At 43.6% G+C, this 25,000-nt stretch overlaps 50 non-coding genes and 3 pseudogenes across 50 annotated transcripts; all 53 read right to left on the bottom strand.

Annotated features, from left to right (window-relative positions):
• Positions 1-172: 172 nt before the first annotated feature.
• Positions 173-291, bottom strand: LOC148376015 (5S ribosomal RNA). The gene has a single exon (XR_015847537.1). It is a non-coding gene; the product is annotated as a 5S ribosomal RNA (ribosomal RNA).
• A 6,700-nt stretch (positions 292-6,991) lies between these two features.
• On the bottom strand, positions 6,992-7,110 carry LOC148376014 (5S ribosomal RNA). The gene has a single exon (XR_015847970.1). It is a non-coding gene; the product is annotated as a 5S ribosomal RNA (ribosomal RNA).
• Positions 7,111-7,332: 222 nt separating this feature from the next.
• On the bottom strand, positions 7,333-7,451 carry LOC148376013 (5S ribosomal RNA). Its single transcript, XR_015847932.1, has one exon. It is a non-coding gene; the product is annotated as a 5S ribosomal RNA (ribosomal RNA).
• A 222-nt stretch (positions 7,452-7,673) lies between these two features.
• On the bottom strand, positions 7,674-7,792 carry LOC148376012 (5S ribosomal RNA). Its single transcript, XR_015849276.1, has one exon. It is a non-coding gene; the product is annotated as a 5S ribosomal RNA (ribosomal RNA).
• A 222-nt stretch (positions 7,793-8,014) lies between these two features.
• LOC148376011 (5S ribosomal RNA) lies at positions 8,015-8,133 on the bottom strand. Its single transcript, XR_015847880.1, has one exon. It is a non-coding gene; the product is annotated as a 5S ribosomal RNA (ribosomal RNA).
• A 222-nt stretch (positions 8,134-8,355) lies between these two features.
• On the bottom strand, positions 8,356-8,464 carry LOC148376010 (5S ribosomal RNA; annotated as a pseudogene).
• A 223-nt stretch (positions 8,465-8,687) lies between these two features.
• LOC148376009 (5S ribosomal RNA) lies at positions 8,688-8,806 on the bottom strand. Its single transcript, XR_015848059.1, has one exon. It is a non-coding gene; the product is annotated as a 5S ribosomal RNA (ribosomal RNA).
• Positions 8,807-9,028: 222 nt separating this feature from the next.
• On the bottom strand, positions 9,029-9,147 carry LOC148376008 (5S ribosomal RNA). Its single transcript, XR_015847460.1, has one exon. It is a non-coding gene; the product is annotated as a 5S ribosomal RNA (ribosomal RNA).
• A 220-nt stretch (positions 9,148-9,367) lies between these two features.
• Positions 9,368-9,486, bottom strand: LOC148376007 (5S ribosomal RNA). Its single transcript, XR_015849275.1, has one exon. It is a non-coding gene; the product is annotated as a 5S ribosomal RNA (ribosomal RNA).
• Positions 9,487-9,704: 218 nt separating this feature from the next.
• On the bottom strand, positions 9,705-9,823 carry LOC148376006 (5S ribosomal RNA). The gene has a single exon (XR_015847233.1). It is a non-coding gene; the product is annotated as a 5S ribosomal RNA (ribosomal RNA).
• Positions 9,824-10,045: 222 nt separating this feature from the next.
• On the bottom strand, positions 10,046-10,164 carry LOC148376005 (5S ribosomal RNA). Its single transcript, XR_015849274.1, has one exon. It is a non-coding gene; the product is annotated as a 5S ribosomal RNA (ribosomal RNA).
• Positions 10,165-10,386: 222 nt separating this feature from the next.
• On the bottom strand, positions 10,387-10,505 carry LOC148376004 (5S ribosomal RNA). Its single transcript, XR_015847232.1, has one exon. It is a non-coding gene; the product is annotated as a 5S ribosomal RNA (ribosomal RNA).
• A 222-nt stretch (positions 10,506-10,727) lies between these two features.
• On the bottom strand, positions 10,728-10,846 carry LOC148376003 (5S ribosomal RNA). Its single transcript, XR_015847468.1, has one exon. It is a non-coding gene; the product is annotated as a 5S ribosomal RNA (ribosomal RNA).
• A 222-nt stretch (positions 10,847-11,068) lies between these two features.
• On the bottom strand, positions 11,069-11,187 carry LOC148376002 (5S ribosomal RNA). The gene has a single exon (XR_015849273.1). It is a non-coding gene; the product is annotated as a 5S ribosomal RNA (ribosomal RNA).
• Positions 11,188-11,409: 222 nt separating this feature from the next.
• On the bottom strand, positions 11,410-11,528 carry LOC148376001 (5S ribosomal RNA). Its single transcript, XR_015849272.1, has one exon. It is a non-coding gene; the product is annotated as a 5S ribosomal RNA (ribosomal RNA).
• A 425-nt stretch (positions 11,529-11,953) lies between these two features.
• LOC148376000 (5S ribosomal RNA) lies at positions 11,954-12,070 on the bottom strand. The gene has a single exon (XR_015848142.1). It is a non-coding gene; the product is annotated as a 5S ribosomal RNA (ribosomal RNA).
• Positions 12,071-12,292: 222 nt separating this feature from the next.
• On the bottom strand, positions 12,293-12,409 carry LOC148375999 (5S ribosomal RNA). Its single transcript, XR_015848141.1, has one exon. It is a non-coding gene; the product is annotated as a 5S ribosomal RNA (ribosomal RNA).
• Positions 12,410-12,631: 222 nt separating this feature from the next.
• On the bottom strand, positions 12,632-12,750 carry LOC148375998 (5S ribosomal RNA). Its single transcript, XR_015849271.1, has one exon. It is a non-coding gene; the product is annotated as a 5S ribosomal RNA (ribosomal RNA).
• Positions 12,751-12,972: 222 nt separating this feature from the next.
• Positions 12,973-13,091, bottom strand: LOC148375997 (5S ribosomal RNA). The gene has a single exon (XR_015849393.1). It is a non-coding gene; the product is annotated as a 5S ribosomal RNA (ribosomal RNA).
• A 221-nt stretch (positions 13,092-13,312) lies between these two features.
• On the bottom strand, positions 13,313-13,431 carry LOC148375996 (5S ribosomal RNA). The gene has a single exon (XR_015849391.1). It is a non-coding gene; the product is annotated as a 5S ribosomal RNA (ribosomal RNA).
• A 221-nt stretch (positions 13,432-13,652) lies between these two features.
• On the bottom strand, positions 13,653-13,771 carry LOC148375995 (5S ribosomal RNA). Its single transcript, XR_015847231.1, has one exon. It is a non-coding gene; the product is annotated as a 5S ribosomal RNA (ribosomal RNA).
• Positions 13,772-13,993: 222 nt separating this feature from the next.
• LOC148375994 (5S ribosomal RNA) lies at positions 13,994-14,112 on the bottom strand. The gene has a single exon (XR_015847279.1). It is a non-coding gene; the product is annotated as a 5S ribosomal RNA (ribosomal RNA).
• A 220-nt stretch (positions 14,113-14,332) lies between these two features.
• Positions 14,333-14,451, bottom strand: LOC148375993 (5S ribosomal RNA). Its single transcript, XR_015849270.1, has one exon. It is a non-coding gene; the product is annotated as a 5S ribosomal RNA (ribosomal RNA).
• Positions 14,452-14,674: 223 nt separating this feature from the next.
• On the bottom strand, positions 14,675-14,793 carry LOC148375992 (5S ribosomal RNA). Its single transcript, XR_015849269.1, has one exon. It is a non-coding gene; the product is annotated as a 5S ribosomal RNA (ribosomal RNA).
• A 221-nt stretch (positions 14,794-15,014) lies between these two features.
• Positions 15,015-15,123, bottom strand: LOC148375991 (5S ribosomal RNA; annotated as a pseudogene).
• Positions 15,124-15,344: 221 nt separating this feature from the next.
• On the bottom strand, positions 15,345-15,463 carry LOC148375990 (5S ribosomal RNA). The gene has a single exon (XR_015847526.1). It is a non-coding gene; the product is annotated as a 5S ribosomal RNA (ribosomal RNA).
• A 396-nt stretch (positions 15,464-15,859) lies between these two features.
• Positions 15,860-15,978, bottom strand: LOC148375989 (5S ribosomal RNA). The gene has a single exon (XR_015847809.1). It is a non-coding gene; the product is annotated as a 5S ribosomal RNA (ribosomal RNA).
• Positions 15,979-16,201: 223 nt separating this feature from the next.
• On the bottom strand, positions 16,202-16,320 carry LOC148375988 (5S ribosomal RNA). The gene has a single exon (XR_015848180.1). It is a non-coding gene; the product is annotated as a 5S ribosomal RNA (ribosomal RNA).
• Positions 16,321-16,542: 222 nt separating this feature from the next.
• Positions 16,543-16,661, bottom strand: LOC148375987 (5S ribosomal RNA). The gene has a single exon (XR_015849268.1). It is a non-coding gene; the product is annotated as a 5S ribosomal RNA (ribosomal RNA).
• Positions 16,662-16,883: 222 nt separating this feature from the next.
• On the bottom strand, positions 16,884-17,002 carry LOC148375986 (5S ribosomal RNA). Its single transcript, XR_015849267.1, has one exon. It is a non-coding gene; the product is annotated as a 5S ribosomal RNA (ribosomal RNA).
• Positions 17,003-17,225: 223 nt separating this feature from the next.
• On the bottom strand, positions 17,226-17,344 carry LOC148375985 (5S ribosomal RNA). The gene has a single exon (XR_015847968.1). It is a non-coding gene; the product is annotated as a 5S ribosomal RNA (ribosomal RNA).
• A 222-nt stretch (positions 17,345-17,566) lies between these two features.
• LOC148375984 (5S ribosomal RNA) lies at positions 17,567-17,685 on the bottom strand. The gene has a single exon (XR_015847929.1). It is a non-coding gene; the product is annotated as a 5S ribosomal RNA (ribosomal RNA).
• A 222-nt stretch (positions 17,686-17,907) lies between these two features.
• On the bottom strand, positions 17,908-18,026 carry LOC148375983 (5S ribosomal RNA). The gene has a single exon (XR_015849266.1). It is a non-coding gene; the product is annotated as a 5S ribosomal RNA (ribosomal RNA).
• Positions 18,027-18,248: 222 nt separating this feature from the next.
• On the bottom strand, positions 18,249-18,367 carry LOC148375982 (5S ribosomal RNA). Its single transcript, XR_015847865.1, has one exon. It is a non-coding gene; the product is annotated as a 5S ribosomal RNA (ribosomal RNA).
• A 222-nt stretch (positions 18,368-18,589) lies between these two features.
• LOC148375981 (5S ribosomal RNA) lies at positions 18,590-18,708 on the bottom strand. Its single transcript, XR_015847953.1, has one exon. It is a non-coding gene; the product is annotated as a 5S ribosomal RNA (ribosomal RNA).
• A 223-nt stretch (positions 18,709-18,931) lies between these two features.
• On the bottom strand, positions 18,932-19,050 carry LOC148375980 (5S ribosomal RNA; annotated as a pseudogene).
• Positions 19,051-19,272: 222 nt separating this feature from the next.
• LOC148375979 (5S ribosomal RNA) lies at positions 19,273-19,391 on the bottom strand. The gene has a single exon (XR_015849265.1). It is a non-coding gene; the product is annotated as a 5S ribosomal RNA (ribosomal RNA).
• A 221-nt stretch (positions 19,392-19,612) lies between these two features.
• LOC148375978 (5S ribosomal RNA) lies at positions 19,613-19,731 on the bottom strand. The gene has a single exon (XR_015847492.1). It is a non-coding gene; the product is annotated as a 5S ribosomal RNA (ribosomal RNA).
• A 221-nt stretch (positions 19,732-19,952) lies between these two features.
• LOC148375977 (5S ribosomal RNA) lies at positions 19,953-20,071 on the bottom strand. The gene has a single exon (XR_015848057.1). It is a non-coding gene; the product is annotated as a 5S ribosomal RNA (ribosomal RNA).
• Positions 20,072-20,293: 222 nt separating this feature from the next.
• LOC148375976 (5S ribosomal RNA) lies at positions 20,294-20,412 on the bottom strand. Its single transcript, XR_015849264.1, has one exon. It is a non-coding gene; the product is annotated as a 5S ribosomal RNA (ribosomal RNA).
• A 222-nt stretch (positions 20,413-20,634) lies between these two features.
• LOC148375975 (5S ribosomal RNA) lies at positions 20,635-20,753 on the bottom strand. The gene has a single exon (XR_015847696.1). It is a non-coding gene; the product is annotated as a 5S ribosomal RNA (ribosomal RNA).
• A 222-nt stretch (positions 20,754-20,975) lies between these two features.
• On the bottom strand, positions 20,976-21,094 carry LOC148375974 (5S ribosomal RNA). Its single transcript, XR_015849263.1, has one exon. It is a non-coding gene; the product is annotated as a 5S ribosomal RNA (ribosomal RNA).
• A 222-nt stretch (positions 21,095-21,316) lies between these two features.
• Positions 21,317-21,435, bottom strand: LOC148375973 (5S ribosomal RNA). Its single transcript, XR_015849262.1, has one exon. It is a non-coding gene; the product is annotated as a 5S ribosomal RNA (ribosomal RNA).
• A 222-nt stretch (positions 21,436-21,657) lies between these two features.
• Positions 21,658-21,776, bottom strand: LOC148375972 (5S ribosomal RNA). The gene has a single exon (XR_015847295.1). It is a non-coding gene; the product is annotated as a 5S ribosomal RNA (ribosomal RNA).
• A 222-nt stretch (positions 21,777-21,998) lies between these two features.
• LOC148375971 (5S ribosomal RNA) lies at positions 21,999-22,117 on the bottom strand. Its single transcript, XR_015847360.1, has one exon. It is a non-coding gene; the product is annotated as a 5S ribosomal RNA (ribosomal RNA).
• Positions 22,118-22,337: 220 nt separating this feature from the next.
• On the bottom strand, positions 22,338-22,456 carry LOC148375970 (5S ribosomal RNA). The gene has a single exon (XR_015847511.1). It is a non-coding gene; the product is annotated as a 5S ribosomal RNA (ribosomal RNA).
• A 218-nt stretch (positions 22,457-22,674) lies between these two features.
• Positions 22,675-22,793, bottom strand: LOC148375969 (5S ribosomal RNA). The gene has a single exon (XR_015847230.1). It is a non-coding gene; the product is annotated as a 5S ribosomal RNA (ribosomal RNA).
• A 222-nt stretch (positions 22,794-23,015) lies between these two features.
• LOC148375968 (5S ribosomal RNA) lies at positions 23,016-23,134 on the bottom strand. Its single transcript, XR_015847856.1, has one exon. It is a non-coding gene; the product is annotated as a 5S ribosomal RNA (ribosomal RNA).
• Positions 23,135-23,354: 220 nt separating this feature from the next.
• LOC148375967 (5S ribosomal RNA) lies at positions 23,355-23,473 on the bottom strand. Its single transcript, XR_015849261.1, has one exon. It is a non-coding gene; the product is annotated as a 5S ribosomal RNA (ribosomal RNA).
• Positions 23,474-23,694: 221 nt separating this feature from the next.
• Positions 23,695-23,813, bottom strand: LOC148375966 (5S ribosomal RNA). Its single transcript, XR_015849260.1, has one exon. It is a non-coding gene; the product is annotated as a 5S ribosomal RNA (ribosomal RNA).
• A 220-nt stretch (positions 23,814-24,033) lies between these two features.
• Positions 24,034-24,152, bottom strand: LOC148375965 (5S ribosomal RNA). The gene has a single exon (XR_015849259.1). It is a non-coding gene; the product is annotated as a 5S ribosomal RNA (ribosomal RNA).
• A 222-nt stretch (positions 24,153-24,374) lies between these two features.
• On the bottom strand, positions 24,375-24,493 carry LOC148375964 (5S ribosomal RNA). The gene has a single exon (XR_015847922.1). It is a non-coding gene; the product is annotated as a 5S ribosomal RNA (ribosomal RNA).
• A 222-nt stretch (positions 24,494-24,715) lies between these two features.
• LOC148375963 (5S ribosomal RNA) lies at positions 24,716-24,834 on the bottom strand. Its single transcript, XR_015847294.1, has one exon. It is a non-coding gene; the product is annotated as a 5S ribosomal RNA (ribosomal RNA).
• Between the last annotated feature and the right edge of the window lie 166 nt (positions 24,835-25,000).

Raw genomic sequence — 25,000 nt, 5'->3', positions numbered from 1 at the left:
CAACTCCACTGTTTGCCAAGAGGGGTAGCCATTAATAGAACAACAGGGGTTTAATATGTGCGTATTTCTTCATTTATTTGTTTTGCAAAAAGGTTGTGAAAGAATGCAAATCCGTCCAAAAGGGGCTGCTCCGAGGCCAGAAAAAATACCAAAAAGCTTGCTGGAAGTAAAAAGCTTACAGCACCTGGTATTCCCAGGCGGTCTCCCATCCAAGTACTAACCAGGCCCGACCCTGCTTAGCTTCCGAGATCGGACGAGATCGGGCGTTTTCAGGGTAGTATGGCCGTAAGCGAAAGAAGAGGGTGAATTTTCAGTATTTATAATCAACACCGCGGAAGTTGCAACTCCACTGTTTGCCAAGAGGGGTAGCCATTTATAGAACAACAGGGGTTTAATATAATAATAATAATAATAATAATAATAATTTCCTTGTATTGTCATTCTGTGTAACAATGTACACAGAACGAAATGTCGATTGCATCTGACCCGATGCAGCCGCAGCCAAGAGAGGGCGCCGCCGACCACTTTTTAAGTCTTAGGAATGACTCGGCCGGGGCGCGAACCCGAACCTCCCAGTCTGTAATTCTTCATTTATTTGTTTTGCAAACAGGTTGTGAAAGAATGCAAATCCGTCCAAAAGGGGCTGCTCCGAGGCCAGAAAAAATACCAAAAAGTTTGCTGGAAGTAAAAAGCTTACAGCACCTGGTATTCCCAGGCGGTCTCCCATCCAAGTACTAACCAGGCCCGACCCTGCTTAGCTTCCGAGATCGGACGAGATTTTTTTTTTTTTTTTTTTTTTTTTTTTTTTTTGACTTTTATTGATAAAGCTTTGTCCAAAACAATTTTACAATTCTCCATTTACATCATTTTGTTCAGTACATCTGCATAGTTTTCAAAGACACAAAAACGTGGTCATTTAAACCTCGTACAGCAACAGTCGTGCATCAGAGTTAAAACAAATATGTGTAAATTCAGAGCACACTGTGTCGCATAATTCATTAAGTACTTTTTGTGCAGTGACCATAAACAACTTGTAAAATACATCTTCAAAGAATGTAATAGTACTAAAAAAACAAACAGGCACATTGGTTAACTCACATCTGGTAAAATTATTCTTACACCCTCCCAAGTTATTTGTACAAAAGGATTAGTAAGAACAAATATTTTGTTAAAAACCTCTAAAATTCCGTTAGTATTAAAATAGACATACAGTGTTTCCATTATTCTTTTCAATTTGCTTTCAAACAGTTTGCATATATCCAATTTCCGTCCTTTATTCTTCAAAACCGTTCTTCTTACCCACACTGTATGCCTAGCCACTGATAAGACTATATTGAGTGCCTGGTTATTTTTTCCTTTTTTACCTTGTACCATCCCAAATAAAAACATCTTCTCCCAATTTTCATCAACATACTGCTCATTCTGTCCAAAACCTTTCGTCATTTCCTTAAGCACTGCAGTCAGTTTTTTCAGTTCCTCACAGTTAAAGAACATATGTTTTAAGCCCTCTTTTTCCTTCTTGCATATTTTACATGTTTCATCTCTTGCAAGTCCCATCTTAAAAAGTCTCATTTCATTAAAAACACAGTTGTGGGCTAAAAGGAAATCAAAATTTTCTAACAAAGGGCATTTCAAACCGGTTCTGATGTTCCTCCACACATCTTTTGTGTTAAAATCCACAAACATCTTTTCCCAATAAGAATTTGCCCTCGGTTGTATAAAAGCTTTTTCTCTAAAAACAGAATAAAAGTCTTTTAAAACAAGAGCACTAAAAGGTGTCCCTGTGTCCTTCATCTCTATTCTCATTGGACCTTCCTCTTGTTTCTTTTCATTTCTTTCTATAGTTGTCCACCATTCTTTAGGAACTGCTTTTTTTATTGTCGTGTACTCATTCCTGACTTTTTCTACATTACATTCGCCCACTGTTGCACCAATTTCATCAATGAAAGCCTGAAACGGCAAGAATCCCGGTCTGACCTCGTACAAAAGATCCCTGATTTTTCGGAATCCTGCATCAAACCAGTGCTTATAAAAGTTCCCTCCTCCAATTCGTAAATTTGGATTTAAAAACAAAGGTTGATTTAAAATTTCTTCCTTTCCCTCCGGTTTAAAAACTACATGTCCTATAAATTCACTCCAAGCCTTTAAAACTTCCCTATAAAAGTCTGGGATGCCGGTTGTCATATATTCCTTTGCTTTCATCCATAAGGCTGAAGGCCCCATTTTAAAAGCTTTGTCTAAAAAGTAATGCAGAATTTGTGTCCCTTCCTTGTCTCCCTCCCTCATGAAATTTCTAACAGTTTTTATTCTTAAAGCCTTCAGTCTTATGGATGGATCGAGCAATCCCAGACCGCCCTCCTCCACCCTTCCAATCAGAGTCTCATAGGCTATTTTAGATGGCTTACCATCCCAAATAAAATCAGTCACAAACTGCTTCAGAGTTTTAACTGTGGGTAATGGCAAACACACTGATCCAAGGACACTCCATATTTTGGATAAAAACAGTGTATTAACAACTAAAATTTTTCCTTTCAGAGTAAGACTTCTCCTTTTCCAAAATGCCAATCTATTTCTTATTTTCCCGATTGTCTCCTCCCACATCAGTTTCGTAGTTTCTTTTTCATTTGGCCCTACTCTCACCCCCAGAATTTTAAGGTTATCTTTTACTTCTTTAAAAGGTAGTGTCCTTGACAAGGCGGTTTGCTTTCCTAATTTTAAAAACTCAGTTTTTCCAACATTCATCCGAGCTCCTGAACCCCGGCTGTATATTTCTATGGTATCCAACGCTTTAAAAATGCTGTGCTCATCTTTTAAAATTAGAGTTGTGTCATCTGCATATTGATAAATTTTGGTTTCTGTGTTAAAATTCTTAAAACCTTCAATCTTTACCCCTTTTATTCCATTGTCAGCATTGATCGCAAGTCCTAAAGGTTCTGCAACCAAAGAGTAAAGTATTGCTGACAGTGGACAGCCCTGTCTTATTGACCTGGTTAAAGGAATAAAATCTGTTAAAAAACCATTGCATTTGACACAACTCTTGGCATCAGCGTAGAGACATCTCAGACACCGAATTATGTTTTCCCCAAAATCAAATCTTTCTAGAACCGCAAATAGAAAATCGTGCTCTACCCTATCAAACGCTTTTTCTAAGTCTGCATTAATTAAAAAGCCACTGACTCCTGCCTTCTCCATGTACCAGACTTTGTCCCTCACACCATTAACTGTGTCTGAGATGTCTCTGCCTATTACCGCATAAGCCTGGTTAGTTTGGATGACTGTTGGTAAGACCCGCTTCAGTCTGTTTGCCATTATCTTCGCCAAAATCTTGTAGTCACAATTTAAAAGGCTTATGGGTCTAAAATTCTGCAGCTCTTCCCTGTCCCCTTTCTTTTTATATATAATTTTAATTAAACCTCTTGACATCCTTGAGCTGAGAGCCCCTCCTTTCCACACTTCTTCATACATTTGTCTTAAAACAGGAACAAGAGAACCTTTAAAAACCTTGTAAAATTCACATGGTAAGCCATCCAGACCAGGACTCCTGCCGTTTTTCATCTCATCTATGGCTCTCTCTATTTCTTCACTATTGATGTCTCTATTGCACATTGTTTTATCTTCCTTACTTACTTTACTCTTAATATTATTCAATAAAAAATCTTTTGCACCCTCTTCCACACCTTGTTTTGAAAATAAGTTGGTATAGAATCTTTTTATTTCCTTTAAAATATTGTCCTTATCTGTCAATCTCTTTCCTTCTCCATTTTTAATACATTTAATTTCTTCCGTTTTCTGTCTGTTTTTTTCTAGTTCAAAAAAGAACTTTGTGCATCGTTCGCCTTCAATCATATATTTCGCTCTACTTCTTATCATAGCTCCCTGGAATTTCTCTTCTTCTATTTTTTTAAGTTCATCTTCTATCTCCATAATTTTATTCGTGTTTTCATTTTTCCCATCACTTTGTTTTAGTTCCTCTTCTAGTTCTTTTCGTAACTTTTCTTCTCTCCCCCTTTCCTGTCTTCTCAGTTTTTTACAAAACAAAATCGAATGTCTTTTAATATCATACTTTAGATTGTCCCACCATATTCCCAAGTTACTTTCATACTTTGTCATGTTCTTTATGCTGTTCACAATTATATTTTCTATTTCCATTTGATAAAAATTGTCTTTTAAGACTTTTGTATTTAAAATCCATACCCCCGGCCCCTTCTCTATTTTATTCAGATCTATATTAAAAACAATAAAGTCATGATCACTAAAATTACATCTTCTGTAGTAAATACTTTTAAAATTCTCCATAAAACTACTTTTTGCCAAAACAGTATCAATTCTGCTTTGCTTAATTTCATCTAAAACAATTTGTCTTCTGCTAAACTTTCTAACTCCTTTATTCCTTTCTCTCCATACATCTATTAAATCGAGTTCTTCCATTATCTGTATTAGTTCCTTTCTTCCCCTTTCTGCTCTAAAAACCATATTATCTGCCACATCTTCTTTCTGTAGTGCTATATTAAAATCCCCAGCAACCACAGTTTCCCCCCAAGCCTCGATTAGAACTTTTAATTTCTTAAAAAATTCAACTTTCTCTTTCTCTTCATTCGGTGCATGTATGTTACAAACATTCATTTTCTCATTACCTTCTCCAACACTTATAGTTAGTATTTTTCCTTTTTTATCATTATATATTTCTGTTACTTCCTCAACCATATTCCTTTTAATTAAAAAAGCCACTCCTCTACCTCTTCCCTCACAATTATTAAATAAAACCTCCCCATCCCATCGTTTTCTAAAATCTTCCGCTATCACACTTGTCCAGTTCGTTTCTTGCAATAAAATAATATCATTTTTCTCAGTCTCTCTGATTAACTTCTGTAATTTTTCGGGATTCGCCCCTCCCCTCATGTTTATTGAAATAAAATTCCACCCCATTAAAATAATAAATGGCAATAAATAATTCAAGCCAACAAAATATTTAAGAAACATAAAACCAACCATTACTATGTACCACCATCATCCTGTAAAACCTCATATCTCCCTCCATTTATTTCTATTTGTTTTGCCTTTCTTCTTCTCTCCTGTGCTTTTAATACCTTGTCCGTGTCAATACTTGGTTTTAACCTTTTCCTTTTGCTCATAAAATTGCCCAACTTGTTTAAAACGTCACAGTTACCTTGTCCATCTTTATCCAACGATTCTTCTTTATTAAGTTCCTTGTGTGTCCGGGTCTCCTCCTCCCTCTGCTCCTCCTCCTCCATTGTTTCAGCTTCAATTGTTCCAGTTAAAATCCCAATGTCCATGTCTGAGTCCTCGCTCTCTGAGTCTTGTTGTCTGGGGGGCTGAGCACAGGGGGGATCCTCTTCATGCGTCGGTTCCTGGGAGGGACCCTCATCCCCCGCCTCTGATGCTACCATGTTAATCTCCAACTTGCTTGCTTCTCCCTCTCCCTCAGCAGAAGAAACGCATGTACAGTGTATGAATGCACGGGAGCAATCAGGGCATCTGGGAGCGACGCATTCCCGGGCATAGTGACCCTGCTGTAAGCACTCCCTGCATGTAAACTCCGGACACTCCCGCAGCACGTGACCAGGGTTCAAGCACAACCGGCAGATTTTCACCTGCCGGTCGTGAATCACTCGGCAGTACTGGGGACCGTCCGGAGTCTCGAACCTGGTGGAATACGGCAGGGAGGCTACATCTTTCGGGAATTTTACTTTGATGAATCTTGTCCCATCTTCAACGGACGTGCCCGGGTAGAAGCGCCGCCTCAATGGGAGGACAGGGTCCACTCTCCACCTCCGCAGCTTTTCCAACACCTCTTCATCGGTTATGAATGGGGCCAGTTGTAGGAAGGAGACCATAACCTCGTTCACTTGTAGTCTTTTAGTCTGGATTAGAACCCCTTTGCATAAGAGGCCCCCATCTAAAATTTCACATGCCTCCTCATTTTCCAAAGTCGCTTGATATTGTTTGTTTTGTGTAGATCGTAGTACCAGTAGCTTCCCCGCACCCACCGTCTTCTCGATTTCTTTAATCAAGTCAACTGGTGTTATGTTTTCAATCTCCTCTGTTTCCAAAAGCATCGTCAGTTCTTTCAAATATTTTCTTTGTCTTAGCCCTTTCACATTCTCCATATCTTTTTTTGTTTCTTGCTTATTTCTCTTTTCACCATCCCGCATGTTATATTCCTTCTTTCTCCTCATGTCCAATCCATTGTTCATTTTATCCGCATCATTATTCTGTCCTTGTACAATCATTTCAGTTGTTTTGTTAATTAATCCATTCATATTATTTCCATCCGCCTCACTTTCTTTCCCTCCATGCCGAGCTACCTTGTTGAAATCATTGTCCATACTCTTTTTCCTTGTATCCAGTCCGGTTTCATTCATAATTGGCAACTTTTTAAATACCTTGTTTGAATCACAGTCCATTGTCGTTGTCGGTTTTCCATTGTCCAGTTTCACTTCACTACATTCATCCGTTCCTGGGGGCAAATCCACAACACGCTTGTCCGCTTCCGCTCCAAGCTCGATGCCATGCGGTCCGTCCATTGTTCGTTCAAAAAAGAAAGAACCAAAAAGAGGCTCCCCAGACAGAAACTAAGTCTGCTGGGGACGCAAAAACGAAAATAAAGCACTTAAACTTTTGAATAAACCTTCAAATAAATAAGAAAATCAACAAAGAATGGGGAGAGCCTTCCTCTCCCTACTGCAGCCGTCAACTCACAAACACAAACCAGGAAGTGGGCGTGTTCAGGGTAGTATGGCCGTAAGCGAAAGAAGAGGGAGAATTTTCAGTATTTATAATCAACACCGCAGAAGTTGCAACGCCACTGTTTGCCAAGAGGGGTAGCCATTTATAAAACAACAGGGGTTTAATATGTGTGTAATTCTTCATTTATTTGTTTTGCAAACAGGTTGTGAAATAATGCTGTATCCGTCCAAAAGGGGCTGCTCCGAGGCCAGAAAAACTACTAAAAAGTTTGCTGGAAGTAAAAATCTTACAGCACCTGGCATTCCCAGGCGGTCTTCCACCCAAGTACTAACCAGGCCCGACCCTGCTTAGCTTCCGAGATCGGACGAGATCGGGCGTGTTCAGGGTAGTATGGCCGTAAGCGAAAGAAGAGGGTGAATTTTCATTATTTATAATCAACACAGCGGAAGTTGCAACGCCACTGTTTGCCAAGAGGGGTAACCATTTATAGAACATCAGGGGTTCAATATGTGTGTAATTCTTCATTTATTTGTTTTGCAAAAAGGTTGTGAAAGAATGCAAATCCGTCCAAAAGGGGCTGCTCCGAGGCCAGAAAAAATACCAAAAAGTTTGCTGGAACTAAAAAGCTTACAGCACCTGGTATTCCCAGGCGGTCTCCCATCCAAGTACTAACTAGGCCCGACCCTGCTTAACTTCCGAGATCGGACGAGATCTGGCGTGTTCAGGGTAGTATGGCCGTAAGCGAAAGAAGAGGGAGAATTTTCAGTATTTATAATCAACACTGCGGAAGTTGCAGCGCCACTGTTTGCCAAGAGGGGTAGCCAATTATAAAACAACAGGGGTTTAATATGTGTGTAATTCTTCATTTATTTGTTTTGCAAAAAGGTTGTGAAAGAATGCAAATCCGTCCAAAAGGGGCTGCTCCGAGGCCAGAAAAACTACTAAAAAGTTTGCTGGAAGTAAAAAGCTTACAGCACCTGGTATTCCCAGGCGGTCTCCCATCCAAGTACTAACCAGGCCCGACCCTGCTTAGCTTCCGAGATCGGACGAGATCGGGCGTGTTCAGGGTAGTATGGCCGTAAGCGAGAGAAGAGGGAGAATTTTCAGTATTTATAATCAACACCGCGGAAGTTGCAACGCCACTGTTTGCCAAGAGGGGTAGCCATTTATAAAACAACAGGGGTTTAATATGTGCGTATTTCTTCATTTATTTGTTTTGCAAAAAGGTTGTGAAAGAATGCAAATCCGTCCAAAAGGGGCTGCTCCGAGGCCAGAAAATATACCAAAAAGCTTGCTGGAAGTAAAAAGCTTACAGCACCTGGTATTCCCAGGCGGTCTCCCATCCAAGTTCTAACCAGGCCCGACCCTGCTTAGCTTCCGAGATCGGACGAGATCGGGCGTGTTCAGGGTAGTATGGCCGTAAGCGAAAGAAGAGGGTGAATTTTCAGTATTTATAATAAACACCGCGGAAGTTGCAACGCCACTGTTTGCCAAGAGGGGTAGCAAATTATAAAACGACAGTGGTTTAATATGTGCGTATTTCTTCATTTATTTGTTTTGCAAAAAGGTTGTGAAAGAATGCAAATCCGTCCAAAAGGGGCTGCTCCGAGGCCAGAAAAAATACCAAAACGTTTGCTGGAAGTAAAAAGCTTACAGCACCTGGTATTCCCAGGCGGTCTCCCATCCAAGTACTAACTAGGCCCGACCCTGCTTAGCTTCCGAGATCGGACGTGTTCAGGGTAGTGTGGCCGTAAGCGAAAGAACAGGGTGAATTTTCAGTATTTATAATCAACACCGCGGAAGTTGCAACTCCACTGTGTGCCAAGAGGGGTAGCCATTTATAGAACAACAGGGGTTTAATATGTGCGTAATTCTTCATTTATTTGTTTTGCAAACCGGTTGTGAAAGAATGCTGTATCTGTCCAAAAGGGGCTGCTCCGAGGCCAGAAAAACTACTAAAAAGTTTGCTGGAAGTAAAAAGCTTACAGCACCTGGTATTCCCAGGCCGTCTCCCATCCAAGTACTAACCAGGCCCGACCCGGCTTAGCTTCCGAGATCGGACGAGATCGGGCGTGTTCAGGGTAGTATGGCCGTAAGCGAAAGAAGAGGGTGAATTTTCAGTATTTATAATCAACACCGCGGAAGTTGCAACTCCACTGTTTGCCAAGAGGGGTAGCAATTTATAGAACAACAGGGGTTTAATATGTGCGTAATTCTTCATTTATTTGTTTTGCAAACAGGTTGTGAAAGAATGCAAATCCGTCCAAAAGGGGCTGCTCCGAGGCCAGAAAAAATACCAAAAAGTTTGCTAAAAGTAAAAAGCTTACAGCACCTGGTATTCCCAGGCGGTCTCCCATTCAAGTACTAACCAGGCCCGACCCTGCTTAGCTTCCGAGATCGGACGAGATCGAGCGTTTTCAGGGTAGTATGGCCGTAAGCGAAAGAAGAGGGTGAATTTTCAGTATTTATAATCAACACCGCGGAAGTTGCAACTCCACTGTTTGCCAAGAGGGGTAGCCATTTATAGAACAACAGGGGTTTAATATGTGTAATTCTTCATTTATTTGTTTTGCAAACAGGTTGTGAAAGAATGCAAATCCGTCCAAAAGGGGCTGCTCCGAGGCCAGAAAAAATACCAAAAAGTTTGCTGGAAGTAAAAAGCTTACAGCACCTGGTATTCCCAGGCGGTCTCCCATCCAAGTACTAACCAGGCCCGACCCTGCTTAGCTTCCGAGATCGGACGAGATCGGGCGTGTTCAGGGTAGTATGGCCGTAAGCGAATGAGGTGAATTTTCAGTATTTATAATCAACACCGCGGAAGTTGCAACTCCACTGTTTGCCAAGAGGGGTAGCCATTTATAGAACAACAGGGGTTTAATATGTGCATAATTCTTCATTTATTTGTTTTGCAAACAGGTTGTGAAAGAATGCAAATCCGTCCAAAAGGGGCTGCTCCGAGGCCAGAAAAAATACCAAAAAGTTTGCTGGAAGTAAAAAGCTTACAGCACCTGGTATTCCCAGGCGGTCTCCCATCCAAGTACTAACCGGGCCCGACCCTGCTTAGCTTCCGAGATCGGACGAGATCGGGCGTGTTCAGGGTAGTATGGCCGTAAGCGAAAGAAGAGGGTGAATTTTCAGTATTTATAATCAACACCGCGGAAGTTGCAACTCCACTGTTTGCCAAGAGGGGTAGCCATTTATAGAACAACAGGGGTTTAATATGTGCATAATTCTTCATTTATTTGTTTTGCAAACAGGTTGTGAAAGAATGCAAATCCGTCCAAAAGGGGCTGCTCCGAGGCCAGAAAAAATACCAAAAAGTTTGCTGGAAGTAAAAAGCTTACAGCACCTGGTATTCCCAGGCGGTCTCCCATCCAAGTACTAACCAGGCCCGACCCTGCTTAGCTTCCGAGATCGGACGAGATCGGGCGTGTTCAGGGTAGTATGGCCGTAAGCGAGAGAAGAGGGTGAATTTTCAGTATTTATAATCAACACCGCGGATGTTGCAACCCCACTGTTTGCCAAGAGGGGTAGCAAATTATAAAACAACAGTGGTTTAATATGTTCGTATTTCTTCATTTATTTGTTTTGCAAAAAGGTTGTGAAAGAATGCAAATCCGTCCAAAAGGGGCTGCTCCGAGGCCAGAAAAAATACCAAAAAGCTTGCTGGAAGTAAAAAGCTTACAGCACCTGGTATTCCCAGGCGGTCTCCCATCCAAGTACTAACCGGGCCCGACCCTGCTTAGCTTCCGAGATCGGACGAGATCGGGCGTGTTCAGGGTAGTATGGCCGTAAGCGAAAGAAGAGGGTGAATTTTCAGTATTTATAATCAACACCGCGGAAGTTGCAACTCCACTGTTTGCCAAGAGGGGTAGCCATTTATAGAACAACAGGGGTTTAATATGTGCGTAATTCTTCATTTATTTGTTTTGCAAACAGGTTGTGAAAGAATGCAAATCCGTCCAAAAGGGGCTGCTCCGAGGCCAGAAAAAATACCAAAAAGTTTGCTGGAAGTAAAAAGCTTACAGCACCTGGTATTCCCAGGCGGTCTCCCATCCAAGTACTAAACAGGCCCGACCCTGCTTAGCTTCCGAGATCGGACGAGATCGGGCGTGTTCAGGGTAGTATGGCCGTAAGCGAAAGAAGAGGGTGAATTTTCAGTATTTATAATCAACACCGCGGAAGTTGCAACCCCACTGTTTGCCAAGAGGGGTAGCCATTTATAGAACAAGAGGGGTTTAATATGTGCGTATTTCTTCATTTATTTGTTTTGCAAAAAGGTTGTGAAAGAATGCAAATCCGTCCAAAAGGGGCTGCTCCGAGGCCAGAAAAAATACCAAAAAGTTTGCTGGAAGTAAAAAGCTTACAGCACCTGGTATTCCCAGGCGGTCTCCCATCCAAGTACTAACCAGGCCCGACCCTGCTTAGCTTCCGAGATCGGACGAGATCGGGCGTGTTCAGGGTAGTATGGCCGTAAGCGAAAGAAGAGGGTGGATTTTCAGTATTTATAATCAACACCGCGGAAGTTGCAACCCCACTGTTTGCCAAGAGGGGTAGCCATTTATAAAACAACAGGGGTTTAATATGTGCGTAATTCTTCATTTATTTGTTTTGCAAACAGGTTGTGAAAGAATGCAAATCCGTCCAAAAGGGGCTTCTCCGAGGCCAGAAAAAATACCAAAAAGCTTGCTGGAAGTAAAAAGCTTACAGCACCTGGTATTCCCAGGCGGTCTCCCATCCAAGTACTAACCAGGCCCGACCCTGCTTAGCTTCCGAGATCGGACGAGATCGGGCGTGTTCAGGGTAGTATGGCCGTAAGCGAGAGAAGGGGGTGAATTTTCAGTATTTATAATCAACACCGCGGAAGTTGCAACTCCACTGTTTGCCAAGAGGGGTAGCCATTTATAGAACAACAGGGGTTTAATAATAATAATAATAATAATAATAATAATTTCCTTGTATTGTCAGTCTGTGTAACAATGTACACAGAACGAAATGTCGACTGCATCTGACCCGATGCAGCCGCAGCCAAGAGAGGCCGCCGCCGACCACTTTTTAAGTCTTAGGAATGACTCCGCCGGGGCGCGAACCCGAACCTCCCAGTCTCAAAGCGGGCGCCTTAACATCTAGGCTACTAATTCTTCATTCATTTGTTTTGCAAACAGGTTGTGAAAGAATGCAAATCCGTCCAAAAGGGGCTGCTCCGAGGCCAGAAAAAATACCAAAAAGTTTGCTGGAAGTAAAAAGCTTACAGCACCTGGTATTCCCAGGCGGTCTCCCATCCAAGTACTAACCAGGCCCGACTGCTTAGCTTCCGAGATCGGACGAGATCGGGCGTGTTCAGGGTAGTATGGCCGTAAGCGAAATAAGAGGGAGAATTTCCAGTATTTATATTCAACACTGCGGAAGTTGCAGCGCCACTGTTTGCCAAGAGGGGTAGCCAATTATAAAACAACAGGGGTTTAATATGTGTGTAATTCTTCATTTATTTGTTTTGCAAAAAGGTTGTGAAAGAATGCAAATCCGTCCAAAAGGGGCTGCTCCGAAGCCAGAAAAAATACCAAAAAGTTTGCTGGAAGTAAAAAGCTTACAGCACCTGGTATTCCCAGGCGGTCTCCCATCCAAGTACTAACCAGGCCCGACTGCTTAGCTTCCGAGATCGGACGAGATCGGGCGTGTTCAGGGTAGTATGGCCGTAAGCGAGAGAAGAGCGTGAATTTTCAGTATTTATAATCAACACCGCGGAAGTTGCAACGCCACTGTTTGCCAAGAGGGGTAGCCATTTATAAAACAACAGGGGTTTAATATGTGTGTAATTCTTCATTTATTTGTTTTGCAAACAGGTTGTGAAAGAATGCAAATCCGTCCAAAAGGGGCTGCTCCGAGGCCAGAAAAAATACCAAAAAGTTTGCTGGAAGTAAAAAGCTTACAGCACCTGGTATTCCCAGGCGGTCTCCCATCCAAGTACTAACCAGGCCCGACCCTGCTTAGCTTCCGAGATCGGACGAGATCGGGCGTGTTCAGGGTAGTATGGCCGTAAGCGAAAGAAGAGGGTGAATTTTTAGTATTTATAATCAACACCGCGGAAGTTGCAACTCCACTGTTTGCCAAGAGGGGTAGCCATTTATAGAACAACAGTGGTTTAATATGTGCGTAATTCTTCATTTATTTGTTTTGCAAAAAGGTTGTGAAAGAATGCAAATCCGTCCAAAAGGGGCTGCTCCGAGGCTAGAAAAAATACCAAAAAGCTTGCTGGAAGTAAAAAGCTTACAGCACCTGGTATTCCCAGGCGGTCTCCCATCCAAGTACTAACCAGGCCCGACCCTGCTTAGCTTCCGAGATCGGACGAGATCGGGAGTGTTCAGGGTAGTATGGCCGTAAGCGAAAGAATAAGGAGAATTTTCAGTATTTATAATCACACCACGGAAGTTGCAACGCCACTGTGTGCCAAGAGGGGTAGCCATTTATAAAACAATAGGGGTTTAATATGTGTGTAATTCTTCATTTATTTGTTTTGCAAAAAGGTTGTGAAAGAATGCAAATCCGTCCAAAAGGGGCTGCTCCGAGGCCAGAAAAAATACCAAAAAGCTTGCTGGAAGTAAAAAGCTTACAGCACCTGGTATTCCCAGGCGGTCTCCCATCCAAGTACTAACCAGGCCCGACCCTGCTTAGCTTCCGAGATCGGACGAGATCGGGAGTGTTCAGGGTAGTATGGCCGTAAGCGAAAGAATAAGGAGAATTTTCAGTATTTATAATCACACCACGGAAGTTGCAACGCCACTGTGTGCCAAGAGGGGTAGCCATTTATAAAACAATAGGGGTTTAATATGTGTGTAATTCTTCATTTATTTGTTTTGCAAAAAGGTTGTGAAAGAATGCAAATCCGTCCAAAAGGGGCTGCTCCGAGGCCAGAAAAAATACCAAAAAGCTTGCTGGAAGTAAAAAGCTTACAGCACCTGGTATTCCCAGGCGGTCTCCCATCCAAGTACTAACCGGGCCCGACCCTGCTTAGCTTCCGAGATCGGACGAGATCGGGCGTGTTCAGGGTAGTATGGCCGTAAGCGAAAGAAGAGGGTGAATTTTCAGTATTTATAATCAACACCGCGGAAGTTGCAACTCCACTGTTTGCCAAGAGGGGTAGCAATTTATAGAACAACAGGGGTTTAATATGTGCGTAATTCTTCATTTATTTGTTTTGCAAACAGGTTGTGAAAGAATGCAAATCCGTCCAAAAGGGGCTGCTCCGAGGCCAGAAAAAATACCAAAAAGTTTGCTGGAAGTAAAAAGCTTACAGCACCTGGTATTCCCAGGCGGTCTCCCATCCAAGTACTAACCAGGCCCGACCCTGCTTAGCTTCCGAGATCAGACGAGATCGGGCGTGTTCAGGGTAGTATGGCCGTAAGCGAGAGAAGGGGGTGAATTTTCAGTATTTATAATCAACACCGCGGAAGTTGCAACTCCACTGTTTGCCAAGAGGGGTAGCCATTTATAGAACAACAGGGGTTTAATATGTGTAATTCTTCATTTATTTGTTTTGCAAACAGGTTGTGAAAGAATGCAAATCCGTCCAAAAGGGGCTGCTCCGAGGCCAGAAAAAATACCAAAAAGTTTGCTGGAAATAAAAAGCTTACAGCACCTGGTATTCCCAGGCGGTCTCCCATCCAAGTACTAACCAGGCCCGACCCTGCTTAGCTTCCGAGATCGGACGAGATCGGGCGTGTTCAGGGTAGTATGGCCGTAAGCGAGGGAAGAGGGTGAATTTTCAGTATTTATAATCAACACCGCGGAAGTTGCAACCCCACTGTTTGCCAAGAGGGGTAGCAAATTATAAAACAACAATGGTTTAATATGTTCGTATTTCTTCATTTATTTGTTTTGCAAAAAGGTTGTGAAAGAATGCAAATCCGTCCAAAAGGGGCTGCTCCGAGGCCAGAAAAAAATACCAAAAAGTTTGCTGGAAGTAAAAAGCTTACAGCACCTGGTATTCCCAGGCGGTCTCCCATCCAAGTACTAACCAGGCCCGACCCTGCTTAGCTTCCGAGATCGGACGAGATCGGGCGTGTTCAGGGTAGTATGGCCGTAAGCGAACGAATATGGAGAATTTTCAGTATTTATAATCACACCACGGAAGTTGCAACGCCACTGTGTGCCAAGAGGGGTAGCCATTTATAAAACAACAGGGGTTTAATATGTGTGTAATTCTTCATTTATTTGTTTTGCAAACAGGTTGTGAAAGAATGCAAATCCGTCCAAAAGGGGCTGCTCCGAGGCCAGAAAAAATACCAAAAAGTTTGCTGGAAGTAAAAAGCTTACAGCACCTGGTATTCCCAGGCGGTCTCCCATCCAAGTACTAACCAGGCCCGACCCTGCTTAGCTTCCGAGATCGGGCGTGTTCAGGGTAGTATGGCCGTAAGCGAAAGAATATGGAGAATTTTCAGTATTTATAATCACACCACGGAAGTTGCAACGCCACTGTGTGCCAAGAGGGGTAGCCATTTATAAAACAACAGGGGTTTAATATGTGTGTAATTCTTCATTTATTTGTTTTGCAAAAAGGTTGTGAAAGAATGCAAATCCGTCCAAAAGGGGCTGCTCCGAGGCCAGAAAAAATACCAAAAAGCTTGCTGGAAGTAAAAAGCTTACAGCACCTGGTATTCCCAGGCGGTCTCCCATCCAAGTACTAACCAGGCCCGACCCTGCTTAGCTTCCGAGATCGGACGAGATCGGGCGTTTTCAGGGTAGTATGGCCGTAAGCGAAAGAAGAGGGTGAATTTTCAGTATTTATAATCAACACCGCGGAAGTTGCAACTCCACTGTTTGCCAAGAGGGGTAGCCATTTATAGAACAACAGGGGTTTAATATAATAATAATAATAATAATAATAATTTCCTTGTATTGTCATTCTGTGTAACAATGTACACAGAACGAAATGTCGATTGCATCTGACCCGATGCAGCCGCAGCCAAGAGAGGGCGCCGCCGACCACTTTTTAAGTCTTAGGAATGACTCGGCCGGGGCGCGAACCCGAACCTCCCAGTCTGTAATTCTTCATTTATTTGTTTTGCAAACAGGTTGTGAAAGAATGCAAATCCGTCCAAAAGGGGCTGCTCCGAGGCCAGAAAAAATACCAAAAAGTTTGCTGGAAGTAAAAAGCTTACAGCACCTGGTATTCCCAGGCGGTCTCCCATCCAAGTACTAACCAGGCCCAACCCTGCTTAGCTTCCGAGATCGGACGAGATCGGGCGTGTTCAGGGTAGTATGGCCGTAAGCGAAAGAAGAGGGAGAATTTTCAGTATTTATAATCAACACCGCGGAAGTTGCAACGCCACTGTTTGCCAAGAGGGGTAGCCATTTATAAAACAACAGGGGTTTAATATGTGTGTAATTCTTCATTTATTTGTTTTGCAAACAGGTTGTGAAATAATGCTGTATCCGTCCAAAAGGGGCTGCTCCGAGGCCAGAAAAACTACTAAAAAGTTTGCTGGAAGTAAAAATCTTACAGCACCTGGCATTCCCAGGCGGTCTTCCACCCAAGTACTAACCAGGCCCGACCCTGCTTAGCTTCCGAGATTGGACGAGATCGGGCGTGTTCAGGGTAGTATGGCCGTAAGCGAAAGAAGAGGGTGAATTTTCATTATTTATAATCAACACAGCGGAAGTTGCAACGCCACTGTTTGCCAAGAGGGGTAACCATTTATAGAACATCAGGGGTTCAATATGTGTGTAATTCTTCATTTATTTGTTTTGCAAAAAGGTTGTGAAAGAATGCAAATCCGTCCAAAAGGGGCTGCTCCGAGGCCAGAAAAACTACTAAAAAGTTTGCTGGAAGTAAAAAGCTTACAGCACCTGGTATTCCCAGGCGGTCTCCCATCCAAGTACTAACCAGGCCCGACCCTGCTTAGCTTCCGAGATCGGACGAGATCGGGCGTGTTCAGGGTAGTATGGCCGTAAGCGAAAGAAGAGGGAGAATTTTCAGTATTTATAATCAACACCGCGGAAGTTGCAACGCCACTGTTTGCCAAGAGGGGTAGCCATTTATAAAACAACAGGGGTTTAATATGTGCGTATTTCTTCATTTATTTGTTTTGCAAAAAGGTTGTGAAAGAATGCAAATCCGTCCAAAAGGGGCTGCTCCGAGGCCAGAAAAAATACCAAAAAGTTTGCTGGAAGTAAAAAGCTTACAGCACCTGGTATTCCCAGGCGGTCTCCCATCCAAGTACTAACCAGGCCCGACCCTGCTTAGCTTCCGAGATCGGACGAGATCGGGCGTGTTCAGGGTAGTATGGCCGTAAGCGAAAGAAGAGGGAGAATTTTCAGTATTTATAATCAACACCGCGGAAGTTGCAACGCCACTGTTTGCCAAGAGGGGTAGCCATTTATAAAACAACAGGGGTTTAATATGTGTGTAATTCTTTATTTATTTGTTTTGCAAACAGGTTGTGAAATAATGCTGTATCCGTCCAAAAGGGGCTGCTCCGAGGCCAGAAAAACTACTAAAAAGTTTGCTGGAAGTAAAAATCTTACAGCACCTGGCATTCCCAGGCGGTCTTCCACCCAAGTACTAACCAGGCCCGACCCTGCTTAGCTTCCGAGATCGGACGAGATCGGGCGTGTTCAGGGTAGTATGGCCGTAAGCGAAAGAAGAGGGTGAATTTTCATTATTTATAATCAACACAGCGGAAGTTGCAACGCCACTGTTTGCCAAGAGGGGTAACCATTTATAGAACATCAGGGGTTCAATATGTGTGTAATTCTTCATTTATTTGTTTTGCAAAAAGGTTGTGAAAGAATGCAAATCCGTCCAAAAGGGGCTGCTCCGAGGCCAGAAAAAATACCAAAAAGTTTGCTGGAACTAAAAAGCTTACAGCACCTGGTATTCCCAGGCGGTCTCCCATCCAAGTACTAACTAGGCCCGACCCTGCTTAACTTCCGAGATCGGACGAGATCTGGCGTGTTCAGGGTAGTATGGCCGTAAGCGAAAGAAGAGGGAGAATTTTCAGTATTTATAATCAACACTGCGGAAGTTGCAGCGCCACTGTTTGCCAAGAGGGGTAGCCAATTATAAAACAACAGGGGTTTAATATGTGTGTAATTCTTCATTTATTTGTTTTGCAAAAAGGTTGTGAAAGAATGCAAATCCGTCCAAAAGGGGCTGCTCCGAGGCCAGAAAAACTACTAAAAAGTTTGCTGGAAGTAAAAAGCTTACAGCACCTGGTATTCCCAGGCGGTCTCCCATCCAAGTACTAACCAGGCCCGACCCTGCTTAGCTTCCGAGATCGGACGAGATCGGGCGTGTTCAGGGTAGTATGGCCGTAAGCGAGAGAAGAGGGAGAATTTTCAGTATTTATAATCAACACCGCGGAAGTTGCAACGCCACTGTTTGCCAAGAGGGGTAGCCATTTATAAAACAACAGGGGTTTAATATGTGCGTATTTCTTCATTTATTTGTTTTGCAAAAAGGTTGTGAAAGAATGCAAATCCGTCCAAAAGGGGCTGCTCCGAGGCCAGAAAATATACCAAAAAGCTTGCTGGAAGTAAAAAGCTTACAGCACCTGGTATTCCCAGGCGGTCTCCCATCCAAGTTCTAACCAGGCCCGACCCTGCTTAGCTTCCGAGATCGGACGAGATCGGGCGTGTTCAGGGTAGTATGGCCGTAAGCGAAAGAAGAGGGTGAATTTTCAGTATTTATAATAAACACCGCGGAAGTTGCAACGCCACTGTTTGCCAAGAGGGGTAGCAAATTATAAAACGACAGTGGTTTAATATGTGCGTATTTCTTCATTTATTTGTTTTGCAAAAAGGTTGTGAAAGAATGCAAATCCGTCCAAAAGGGGCTGCTCCGAGGCCAGAAAAAATACCAAAACGTTTGCTGGAAGTAAAAAGCTTACAGCACCTGGTATTCCCAGGCGGTCTCCCATCCAAGTACTAACTAGGCCCGACCCTGCTTAGCTTCCGAGATCGGACGAGATCGGGCGTGTTCAGGGTAGTGTGGCCGTAAGCGAAAGAACAGGGTGAATTTTCAGTATTTATAATCAACACCGCGGAAGTTGCAACTCCACTGTGTGCCAAGAGGGGTAGCCATTTATAGAACAACAGGGGTTTAATATGTGCGTAATTCTTCATTTATTTGTTTTGCAAACCGGTTGTGAAAGAATGCTGTATCTGTCCAAAAGGGGCTGCTCCGAGGCCAGAAAAACTACTAAAAAGTTTGCTGGAAGTAAAAAGCTTACAGCACCTGGTATTCCCAGGCCGTCTCCCATCCAAGTACTAACCAGGCCCGACCCGGCTTAGCTTCCAAGATCGGACGAGATCGGGCGTGTTCAGGGTAGTATGTCCGTAAGCGAAAGAACAGGGTGAATTTTCAGTATTTATAATCAACACCGCGGAAGTTGCAACTCCACTGTGTGCCAAGAGGGGTAGCCATTTATAGAACAACAGGGGTTTAATATGTGCGTAATTCTTCATTTATTTGTTTTGCAAACAGGTTGTGAAAGAATGCAAATCCGTCCAAAAGGGGCTGCTCCGAGGCCAGAAAAAATACCAAAAAGTTTGCTGGAAGTAAAAAGCTTACAGCACCTGGTATTCCCAGGCGGTCTCCCATCCAAGTACTAACCAGGCCCGACCCTGCTTAGCTTCCGAGATCGGACGAGATCGGGCGTGTTCAGGGTAGTATGGCCGTAAGCGAAAGAAGAGGGAGAATTTTCAGTATTTATAATCACACCACGGAAGTTGCAACGCCACTGTGTGCCAAGAGGGGTAGCAAATTATAAAACAACAGTGGTTTAATATGTGTGTAATTCTTCATTTATTTGTTTTGCAAAAAGGTTGTGAAAGAATGCAAATCCGTCCAAAAGGGGCTGCTCCGAGGCCAGAAAAAATACCAAAAAGTTTGCTGGAAGTAAAAAGCTTACAGCACCTGGTATTCCCAGGCGGTCTCCCATCCAAGTACTAACCAGGCCCGACCCTGCTTAGCTTCCGAGATCGGACGAGATCGGGCGGGTTCAGGGTAGTATGACCGTAAGCGAGAGAAGAGGGTGAATTTTCAGTATTTATAATCAACACCGCGGAAGTTGCAACTCCACTGTTTGCCAAGAGGGGTAGCCATTTATAGAACAACAGGGGTTTAATATGTGCGTAATTCTTCATTTATTTGTTTTGCAAACAGGTTGTGAAAGAATGCAAATCCGTCAGAAAGGGGCTGCTCCGAGGCCAGAAAAATACCAAAAAGTTTGCTGGAAGTAAAAAGCTTAGAGCACCCGGTATTCCCAGGCGGTCTCCCATCCAAGTACTAACCAGGCCCGACCCTGCTTAGCTTCCGAGATCGGACGAGATCGGGCGGGTTCAGGGTAGTATGGCCGTAAGCGAGAGAAGAGGGTGAATTTTCAGTATTTATAATCAACACCGCGGAAGTTGCAACCCCACTGTTTGCCAAGAGGGGTAGCAAATTATAAAACAACAATGGTTTAATATGTGCGTATTTCTTCATTTATTTGTTTTGCAAAAAGGTTGTGAAAGAATGCAAATCCGTCCAAAAGGGGCTGCTCCGAGGCCAGAAAAAATACCAAAAAGTTTGCTGGAAGTAAAAAGCTTACAGCACCTGGTATTCCCAGGCGGTCTCCCATCCAAGTACTAACCAGGCCCGACCCTGCTTAGCTTCCGAGATCGGACGAGATCGGGCGTGTTCAGGGTAGTATGGCCGTAAGCGAAAGAAGAGGGTGGATTTTCAGTATTTATAATCAACACCGCGGAAGTTGCAACGCCACTGTTTGCCAAGAGGGGTAGCCATTTATAGAACAACAGGGGTTTAATATGTGCGTAATTCTTCATTTATTTGTTTTGCAAACAGGTTGTGAAAGAATGCAAATCCGTCCAAAAGGGGCTTCTCCGAGGCCAGAAAAAATACCAAAAAGTTTGCTGGAAGTAAAAAGCTTACAGCACCTGGTATTCCCAGGCGGTCTCCCATCCAAGTACTAACCAGGCCCGACCCTGCTTAGTTTCCGAGATCGGACGAGATCGGGCGTGTTCAGGGTAGTATGGCCGTAAGCGAAAGAAGAGGGTGAATTTTCAGTATTTATAATCAACACCGCGGAAGTTGCAACGCCACTGTTTGCCAAGAGGGGTAGCCATTTATAAAACAACAGGGGTTTAATATGTGCGTAATTCTTCATTTATTTGTTTTGCAAACAGGTTGTGAAAGAATGCAAATCCGTCCAAAAGGGGCTGCTCCGAGGCCAGAAAAAATACCAAAAAGTTTGCTGGAAGTAAAAAGCTTACAGCACCTGGTATTCCCAGGCGGTCTCCCATCCAAGTACTAACCAGGCCCGACCCTGCTTAGCTTCCGAGATCGGACGAGATCGGGCGTGTTCAGGGTAGTATGGCCGTAAGCGAAAGAAGAGGGTGGATTTTCACTATTTATAATCAACACCGCGGAAGTTGCAACCCCACTGTTTGCCAAGAGGGGTAGCCATTTATAAAACAACAGGGGTTTAATATGTGCGTAATTCTTCATTTATTTGTTTTGCAAACAGGTTGTGAAAGAATGCAAATCCGTCCAAAAGGGGCTTCTCCGAGGCCAGAAAAAATACCAAAAAGCTTGCTGGAAGTAAAAAGCTTACAGCACCTGGTATTCCCAGGCGGTCTCCCATCCAAGTACTAACCAGGCCCGACCCTGCTTAGCTTCCGAGATCGGACGAGATCGGGCGTGTTCAGGGTAGTATGGCCGTAAGCGAAAGAAGAGGGTGAATTTTCAGTATTTATAATCAACACCGCGGAAGTTGCAACTCCACTGTTTGCCAAGAGGGGTAGCAATTTATAGAACAACAGGGGTTTAATATGTGCGTAATTCTTCATTTATTTGTTTTGCAAACAGGTTGTGAAAGAATGCAAATCCGTCCAAAAGGGGCTGCTCCGAGGCCAGAAAAAATACCAAAAAGTTTGCTAAAAGTAAAAAGCTTACAGCACCTGGTATTCCCAGGCGGTCTCCCATTCAAGTACTAACCAGGCCCGACCCTGCTTAGCTTCCGAGATCGGACGAGATCGGGCGTGTTCAGGGTAGTATGGCCGTAAGCGAGAGAAGGGGGTGAATTTTCAGTATTTATAATCAACACCGCGGAAGTTGCAACCCCACTGTTTGCCAAGAGGGGTAGCAAATTATAAAACAACAATGGTTTAATATGTTCGTATTTCTTCATTTATTTGTTTTGCAAAAAGGTTGTGAAAGAATGCAAATCCGTCCAAAAGGGGCTGCTCCGAGGCCAGAAAAAATACCAAAAAGTTTGCTGGAAGTAAAAAGCTTACAGCACCTGGTATTCCCAGGCGGTCTCCCATCCAAGTACTAACCAGGCCCGACCCTGCTTAGCTTCCGAGATCGGACGAGATCGAGCGTTTTCAGGGTAGTATGGCCGTAAGCGAAAGAAGAGGGTGAATTTTCAGTATTTATAATCAACACCGCGGAAGTTGCAACTCCACTGTTTGCCAAGAGGGGTAGCCATTTATAGAACAACAGGGGTTTAATATGTGTAATTCTTCATTTATTTGTTTTGCAAACAGGTTGTGAAAGAATGCAAATCCGTCCAAAAGGGGCTGCTCCGAGGCCAGAAAAAATACCAAAAAGTTTGCTGGAAGTAAAAAGCTTACAGCACCTGGTATTCCCAGGCGGTCTCCCATCCAAGTACTAACCAGGCCCGACCCTGCTTAGCTTCCGAGATCGGACGAGATCGGGCGTTTTCAGGGTAGTATGGCCGTAAGCGAATGAGGTGAATTTTCAGTATTTATAATCAACACCGCGGAAGTTGCAACTCCACTGTTTGCCAAGAGGGGTAGCCATTTATAGAACAACAGGGGTTTAATATGTGCATAATTCTTCATTTATTTGTTTTGCAAACAGGTTGTGAAAGAATGCAAATCCGTCCAAAAGGGGCTGCTCCGAGGCCAGAAAAAATACCAAAAAGTTTGCTGGAAGTAAAAAGCTTACAGCACCTGGTATTCCCAGGCGGTCTCCCATCCAAGTACTAACCGGGCCCGACCCTGCTTAGCTTCCGAGATCGGACGAGATCGGGCGTGTTCAGGGTAGTATGGCCGTAAGCGAAAGAAGAGGGTGAATTTTCAGTATTTATAATCAACACCGCGGAAGTTGCAACTCCACTGTTTGCCAAGAGGGGTAGCAATTTATAGAACAACAGGGGTTTAATATGTGCGTAATTCTTCATTTATTTGTTTTGCAAAAAGGTTGTGAAAGAATGCAAATCCGTCCAAAAGGGGCTGCTCCGAGGCCAGAAAAAATACCAAAAAGTTTGCTGGAAGTAAAAAGCTTACAGCACCTGGTATTCCCAGGCGGTGTCCCATCCAAGTACTAACCAGGCCCGACGCTGCTTAGCTTCCGAGATCGGACGAGATCGGGCGTGTTCAGGGTAGTATGGCCGTAAGCGAGAGAAGAGCGTGAATTTTCAGTATTTATAATCAACACCGCGGAAGTTGCAACTCCACTGTTTGCCAAGAGGGGTAGCCATTTATAGAACAACAGGGGTTTAATATGTGTAATTCTTCATTTATTTGTTTTGCAAACAGGTTGTGAAAGAATGCAAATCCGTCCAAAAGGGGCTGCTCCGAGGCCAGAAAAAATACCAAAAAGTTTGCTGGAAGTAAAAAGCTTACAGCACCTGGTATTCCCAGGCGGTCTCCCATCCAAGTACTAACCAGGCCCGACCCTGCTTAGCTTCCGAGATCGGACGAGATCGGGCGTGTTCAGGGTAGTATGGCCGTAAGCGAAAGAAGAGGGAGAATTTTTAGTATTTATAATTACACCACGGAAGTTGCAACGCCACTGTGTGCCAAGAGGGGTAGCAAATTATAAAACAACAATGGTTTAATATGTTCGTATTTCTTCATTTATTTGTTTTGCAAAAAGGTTGTGAAAGAATGCAAATCCGTCCAAAAGGGGCTGCTCCGAGGCCAGAAAAAATACCAAAAAGTTTGCTGGAAGTAAAAAGCTTACAGCACCTGGTATTCCCAGGCGGTCTCCCATCCAAGTACTAACCAGGCCCGACCCTGCTTAGCTTCCGAGATCGGACGAGATCGGGCGTGTTCAGGGTAGTATGGCCGTAAGCGAGAGAAGAGGGTGAATTTTCAGTATTTATAATCAACACCGCGGAAGTTGCAACTCCACTGTTTGCCAAGAGGGGTAGCCATTTATAGAACAACAGGGGTTTAATATGTGTAATTCTTCATTTATTTGTTTTGCAAACAGGTTGTGAAAGAATGCAAATCCGTCCAAAAGGGGCTGCTCCGAGGCCAGAAAAAATACCAAAAAGTTTGCTGGAAGTAAAAAGCTTACAGCACCTGGTATTCCCAGGCGGTCTCCCATCCAAGTACTAACCAGGCCCGACCCTGCTTAGCTTCCGAGATCGGACGAGATCGGGCGTGTTCAGGGTAGTATGGCCGTAAGCGAAAGAAGAGGGTGAATTTTCAGTATTTATAATCAACACCGCGGAAGTTGCAACTCCACTGTTTGCCAAGAGGGGTAGCAATTTATAGAACAACAGGGGTTTAATATGTGCGTAATTCTTCATTTATTTGTTTTGCAAAAAGGTTGTGAAAGAATGCAAATCCGTCCAAAAGGGGCTGCTCCGAGGCCAGAAAAAATACCAAAAAGTTTGCTGGAAGTAAAAAGCTTACAGCACCTGGTATTCCCAGGCGGTCTCCCATCCAAGTACTAACTAGGCCCGACCCTGCTTAACTTCCGAGATCGGACGAGATCTGGCGTGTTCAGGGTAGTATGGCCGTAAGCGAAAGAAGAGGGAGAATTTTCAGTATTTATAATCAACACTGCGGAAGTTGCAGCGCCACTGTTTGCCAAGAGGGGTAGCCAATTATAAAACAACAGGGGTTTAATATGTGTGTAATTCTTCATTTATTTGTTTTGCAAAAAGGTTGTGAAAGAATGCAAATCCGTCCAAAAGGGGCTGCTCCGAGGCCAGAAAAACTACTAAAAAGTTTGCTGGAAGTAAAAAGCTTACAGCACCTGGTATTCCCAGGCGGTCTCCCATTCAAGTACTAACCAGGCCCGACCCTGCTTAGCTTCCGAGATCGGACGAGATCGGGCGTGTTCAGGGTAGTATGGCCGTAAGCGAAAGAAGAGGGAGAATTTTCAGTATTTATAATCAACACCGCGGAAGTTGCAACTCCACTGTTTGGCATGAGGGGTAGCCATTTATAGAACAGCAGGGGTTTAATATGTGCGTAATTCTTCATTTATTTGTTTTGCAAACAGGTTGTGAAAGAATGCAAATCCGCC

Source organism: Urocampus carinirostris, chromosome 1, assembly GCF_059441175.1.
Source record: "Urocampus carinirostris isolate Australia breed hairy pipefish chromosome 1, RoL_Ucar_1.0, whole genome shotgun sequence".
Taxonomy (NCBI): Eukaryota; Metazoa; Chordata; class Actinopteri; order Syngnathiformes; family Syngnathidae; genus Urocampus; species Urocampus carinirostris.
The sequence above is the reverse complement of the archived record's forward strand: the minus strand, read 5'-3'. Positions and strand labels throughout refer to the sequence as shown.